This window comes from Octopus bimaculoides, chromosome 18 (genome assembly GCF_046866305.1).
Source record: "Octopus bimaculoides isolate indiv1 chromosome 18, ASM4686630v1, whole genome shotgun sequence".
Classification (NCBI taxonomy): Eukaryota; Metazoa; Mollusca; class Cephalopoda; order Octopoda; family Octopodidae; genus Octopus; species Octopus bimaculoides.
The window spans coordinates 54,169,622-54,176,334 of record NC_142945.1 but is presented as its reverse complement, the minus strand read 5'-3'; positions in this window follow the sequence as shown (position 1 = coordinate 54,176,334).

Here is a 6,713-nt window from a genome sequence, read left to right as displayed (position 1 = left end):
ATGTAAACGGCACACACACTGAGGCAGAAACACATGCGCAGAAACACACTCACACAAATACACGCATACGTACACCCCTGTACATAAAAGAAACATACAAGTGTCTAACGTACGTATATAAACATACACAAACATAAACGTTCGTATGTATGTGTGTCCGTATGTAGATATATATATGGGTGTGTGTGTTTAATTGGCAATATTTATTCATGCGATATACAGAATTATAGACTGTGCACTAGTGTATAGATTTATGCACATTTAGTCACAAACGCACACATACATATAAATCTGTCTGTCAATCTCCTGTACCTATATACAATTTATACACATATGCATAAACCAAATTATATGTGTGTGTGTGTGTGTTTGATGCACACGCGCGCCAATATGAGCGTGTACTGCCTCCCTGTATAGAAACTTGTTTCATTGCATGTTTTCGTTACAGCAGGGTAGAATATTAGTCAATACTCTCCATTGTAATTATTGAATGAGTTCATTGGTTCGGAAAATTGATTTCTTTCGTCTTTAAATCAACATCGGTACAGGACTATACACATCTTTCTGTACAATAATTACAATTTAATTACTACACCATTGTCACAAGATCAGTTAACTGTTTGAGCCGTCCCCATGTGAGACTAGGCATCAGGATAAATTTGAGCCGTCCCCATGTGAGACTAGGCATCAGGATAAATTTGAGCCGTCCCCATGTGAGACTAGGCATCAGGATAAATTTGAGCCGTCCCCATTTGAGCCGTCAGCGGAAAAGTTATCTAAAATGTGTGATGCGTTCTAAAATGTTCAGTGGCCTCAGACGACAATTTGAAAATGTCTCCATCATGCTAGTGTGTATACTTGAACTTCTATCATGTAACTATGAATCTTATGGAGTGTCTTGTGCTAATCGTGACATATTCTCGTTTTTCACCCGCTGAGTTTATACTGGTAGGAATTTGCGATTTTGGCATAAAATATCGTTAGGGCAATATTAGCGTTATTCTGTCATGATTGTCTCTGATATTTGGGAATCATTTAAAGAATCTAATTGTCTTCCAGTGGAATGAAATGCCGTGATTTTGTGATATTAGTATTGTTTTTGCGGAGATGCATCTGCAGTGAAAGTGATTTGATGTGAAACTTTTTTTAATATAATTTTCTTACTTTATTTGTATTTCATATTTCTTTTCTTTTACTGAATTTGTTTTTGATTTGAAAGCACCATGATGGGCACCATTACACTGGAAAATGGTTTCAAGAGGTTTATTCTTGATGTCTGTTTAAAGTTGGGGTGCGGTGATTGTGTTATACAATTTTAAGAATTGAAAACGTAGAAAGTACAACTTGTAGAAGTTGGATCTAAAAAGAAACGAAAGAAAAATATTACACGTGAAGTTAGTGGAAAATTCTTTAGTTTCATAGAAACGTGTAATAAGAATTGAAGGCAATGAAGAATAATAGGCAACGAACAGTAATTCCGTATATGTAAGCGTTGCCAAGCAACAAACGATGGGTATTATTGAAATTTTAAAGAAATACTATAAGTTATCAAAATTCTAAATGTTCAATAAACCCAAACCGTTGTTTGCTTCATTATCATAAAGGTTTCTAACATAATGAAACAATGTTGTAAAGATATATATGAATTTATGCATCAAAATATGGAAATATATAAAATTTGGAATTACCAAAGTCTTGCTAGTAATAACTATTATTATTAAAGAAAACAGGTTGACTATGATACGTGGAGAAATCACTGACCAGTGAAGTTTTAATCATTCGGTTTACTGATTTAACAATGTGTTCATTGACTAAATAATTGATTCTAGTAATGGCCTCGGTAGAAACCATTAGGAAACTGGAAATTTGACAAACGGTTAGTTGGTTTAGGAATTTTGTAATTAACGATTTCAAATTTTGTAATTAACAACAGCAATTCTAAATATTTCAAGATTGTAATGCAGTGATGTCCATTAAGAGTTCAGAAAACAAAACAAAAAAACATGTAAGAACATATGCTGTATTTAGTTGTTCAATTGATGATTGATATGAAATAATTTGAGTGGAATATTAAAATCTCATGCAAACCCATCGCTCTAATACACACACACACACACACACACACACACACACAAGAACACATGCACGCATAGAAACAGATATACATTCCTACAATACAAGCACAATTCATTATATTTAACTTGAAACATTTCATTAATACTTATAAATAAAAAAAAAAGTCTTATATATTATTAATATGTTAACGAGATATTGTGAATTTGTCACACGTCTCAGTATTTCTATTAGGAGAAGGGTGACGAGCTGGAAAGAACATTAGAAAAATATTTGTGGTAATTCTTTTTGAGTTCAAAACCTGTCGTGGTGTCGATGAAATAAAGTAACATGTTCCGAGGTCAGAAACTAATTATGAGTTTTATTTCTTTTTGCCTTTTTCTTCCAATTTTGCCGAGCAACTTCCCAATACCGAAGGCATTGCAACTGGCTATATACGTTGATAGGCCACTACAATACTCATACCATGTCCATGCATTCCTTTCTTTATCCACCTATTTTCAGTTTCATTCATTCTCATGTACTTTTACGGTGTCTACACAAGCCTGACCTTCTTACTTCGAATAATAGTGGTTCTGTGGAATGTTTACATAACATGCTATATTACTTTCTTCTCCTCTGATGCTGTGTTCGCATCAAATCATTTCTCTTCCCCCTCTTTTTCTTGATACATATGTACATACATTATTATTATTATTATTATTATTATTATTATTGGCACAAATGGTGTGACCGTATTATTCTTAAGGTCAATGCCATATTTGCCATTATTAAGTAGGTTAGATTGTTTATGGAATTATTGTAAATGCTACATCTTACAACTTGATAGATCGCCAAGAGATTCTGTCGTCCGTTCAAAAATATATTAGCTTTGCAATTAGGTTGATTTAACTTAATAAGATCTTTATTTACAAACCAATGCGCTATGCACAGAGAATCTATAATGCATTGTCCTAAATATTTTCTTTAATTACATCGCATTGTGTGTCGTAACTTCTTCGATGGGATTATCACAGCCTCTTATAAGCATCCGACCAAACAGAAAGTCCATGGAAATCTTGCGTTCAATATTAACGAGAGACATGGACAGACAGCCTGCAACAAAGCGAGTGACTGAAATATATTTCTGGTCTCTATTGACGTGCGCACAGGTCGATAATATAGTAGAAAAAGAAGCTTTTGTCGGTCAGCTATGTATGAAGGGAGGCAGATGATCGGCTGACCTTCTGAACGCTATGACCGATCGTTATATGTATCATGAGAAACGCGGGCAATAGCAAATGAAATGGATCAGATGAACTAGAGCATTCTGCAGGTAGTGTTTCAATATAAACAAGACATTATATCTTTCTACTCGCAGAAAGAGATTTAAACTCAAATACCTGAGTCAGTCAACATTATACCAATGGTGTCGTCATCATCGTCGACATCATCATCATCATCATCATCATCATCATCACCATCATTCAGAATCAGTGTCCTTATTATCTTCAGGATCAAAATCACAATTATCATCACTAACCATATTTTGATATCGTAATTAATACGTGTATTTAACTCAATTATCAATTTCATCTTGTTAAAGATATTAATTATAGTAATAAAAATTTGTTATTATATTAAAAATTCGAAAGCAATTAAATTTTCATAAAGGAAAACAAATTTGGAGTTTAATACAATACCAACACAATTTTATTTCGAGCAACAACAACGGCAGCGGCAGCAGCATAAGCAACGGCAATAACAACTGGTACTTTTGCGTAATTTGAACCCAGCCACTAATCTTGATAATGATAATTGTGTGAAACTATGCAAATGCGAACATCTGTGAGGGATTATTCTATGAAACTACACCGAGATTACTGAAAAGAAAATTTTACCTCTTTTCCTATTCATACATAATTACGCATTAATTTGTCAGGCTGGAAGATTCGGTAGAGTCACTGACAAAATAGCCAACGGAATGTGCTATGCTAATTGACAATCTGAGTTCAAATCCACCGCGAAAAACTTTTGTTAGAAGTCCGTCTATCATTGACCAGTTACAGCGATAACTTTGTGTGAATGTTCGTTGATTGAAATACATAGCGTTCTTTACGTTTATATTTCGCAAATTTCCCATTATTTACATTCTGATATCGCTGGTGACGTCATTCTGGTAGGTTATGCTGGTATTCTCGTCTCACTTCAGCAAGGCGACGAGATGGTAGGAATGGTTAGCACGCCGTACAGAACTCTTAGTAGCGTTTCCTCTGTCTCAAGCATCAAATCAATGCTAAAACATCAGTTCTCAAGCGCATCATAGTCAGCGAGCATGCTAGTAAATTTTACTATGCTGATGCACTATACTTTTCAGGCATTTGCATAAAAAAGTGTGTTTCTGTTTTCGCTTTCTAAGGAATATTTAGCTGATGTGATATCGTATGATGTCAAGAAAGAAATTCAATACTCAACGACAGCATATCAGTCATGGTATTGTTTTCCTTTCCACCAGAATAAGAATTACTTTGATATTAGTACGTATTTAGTACAAAAGTAATGTATTTAGCCAGAAGGTGAAGCATTATATTCCAGAGTAAATCAGTTGTAAAAACTGACTTATATGGTTTCAAGTCGCCTAGAATTTCAAACCCAATAATAGAATCTGAACTACTTTGCTGTTATTTGAAATAGAAGAACTGCTCGGAGATGTGAAAATACGGTGTATTTCTGACGTTTCAGTTGGATGGGATTTGTTTTTAATGAAGCCGTATTCTTATAAGGAGTAGAAACCAGTAATGGAAGCTAACAAGACATTTCTAATATATCACTAATCGAGAAGCTTCTATAGGTCAGCTTCACAATTCCCCCTTTCGCAATGCATTTATGTATTTCTCTCTCTTCTTCTCGTTCCTTCACGCTCTATAACCTTATCTCTTTATATATCTACAAGGGTTTCCTTGTTTTCTCTCTATTTATTTCCAACTTCTTTTTGCATGTCTCTCAATTCAATTCTTCCCTGTATAGCTATGTATTTCCTTGTTCCGTTACACTCTTTTCCTCTCTCTATATTTATATTTCTCAACATTTCCTACTCTTGTCCTCGCTTCCTATCTTTATTCCTTTCTTCTCCCTCCCGTGTTCTCTCCTTCTTCTCGCGTCTTGACTGGATATTAAGAATTACTGCTTAGTACAGATGATTTACTCCGATAAGAGATAAAACTCGGTAATAACATGGATGGTGTTGTTTGTGTACAGCGGAAAGTATTCCAGATGGGAAGTAAACGATTATTCCCGATAGAAAGATGAATAGAAGCAATGCACTTTAAACTACATTTTGTAGAATCATGTATGTATGTATATGTGCAGATTTGTATGTTTTGCTTCAGGTATACCTTCTCATGCATTAATTTGCATCTCGAAATATACTTGTATATATGTAAATGTTTTACAGATTTTTACAGTTCCAGTGATGGATCGGATCTGTAATATTCGAATCAGCTTTCCCCTTTCTGGTTTTGAGAAGACTAATTTCTCAAGATTAATATTTAAGCAGTGTGTTACATATGTATGCAAGTAAGTATGCACGTTTGTCTGCACGTTGGTATGTATGTATGTGTCTTAATATTGAGACAATTTATGAGGGTGTTAAGAACTATGAAAAAGTTAAGTTTAGTCAGGAAATATTATGGTTTAACTGTATGCACCTCTGTTTTGAATCACAAATATCTTGCTTAAATGTCTCTTTTATCTTCTTCACACTGATTTACTCTCCCCCTCTCACTCTCACTCAGTCTCTCTCTCTTTCTATATGTCTATCTCCTTATCCTGAAGCAGCAGACTCTCATTATATTGACAAGACAAACAGTTCCTAATAGTTTGCATTGCGATAAAAAAAAGCTATTTGCTAATATGCATCATTACTGACATTGAGTGCAGCTGATTGCTCTTATAAAATTAATTACAGATGTCACATTGAGGTCAGTTGACCCAAAGGGAAGCTTTCAACTCAGTCATTCCCAATTTCCTATTCTTAATATGATTATTATTATGAATATTGTTGATACTTCTAGTAGCAATCTTGTTATGATGATGGTGATGATGACAGTGCTATGGCGGTGTTAATGGCGGTGCTGTTGGGAGCAGTGAGATTGTTATCAGTCATTCTTTAATTTTGAACGTTATAATTGTTATTATTGTTGCTAATCTTTTTGTACTGGATTTTTTGTTATTTTTTTCTGTTATTTTATTATACATAATGTAGTTCTGCCAAACAATTAACACTCAATTAACATCCTTCATTGAATATCCTTCACTAGCTTTATTCTGTTTCCTATAAAATTTTCACTGATTTGTTTGTCGACTATTTTCTTCCTCTAACCTATAAAATACCATGAGACAAGAACATTCGCTCATATCGGATATAAGTGGCTGCACATTGGTTTGGGCTTCCAGCAATATGGATTTACGAAAGTAGCTTTGATTTCTTGTTGAGCTGCTGCACGTCCCAAATTGATCGCTGTTGAAATTTGTATTGACAACTACTGCTAGGCTTCAGTTAAGTTCAATTAAGTTTCATGCGCTTAATCACAATGAAATATTCATCAGTGCCACAACCAAGCAATAGTCCTGGGCGGTTTTTACCTTCGCTCCTGATACAC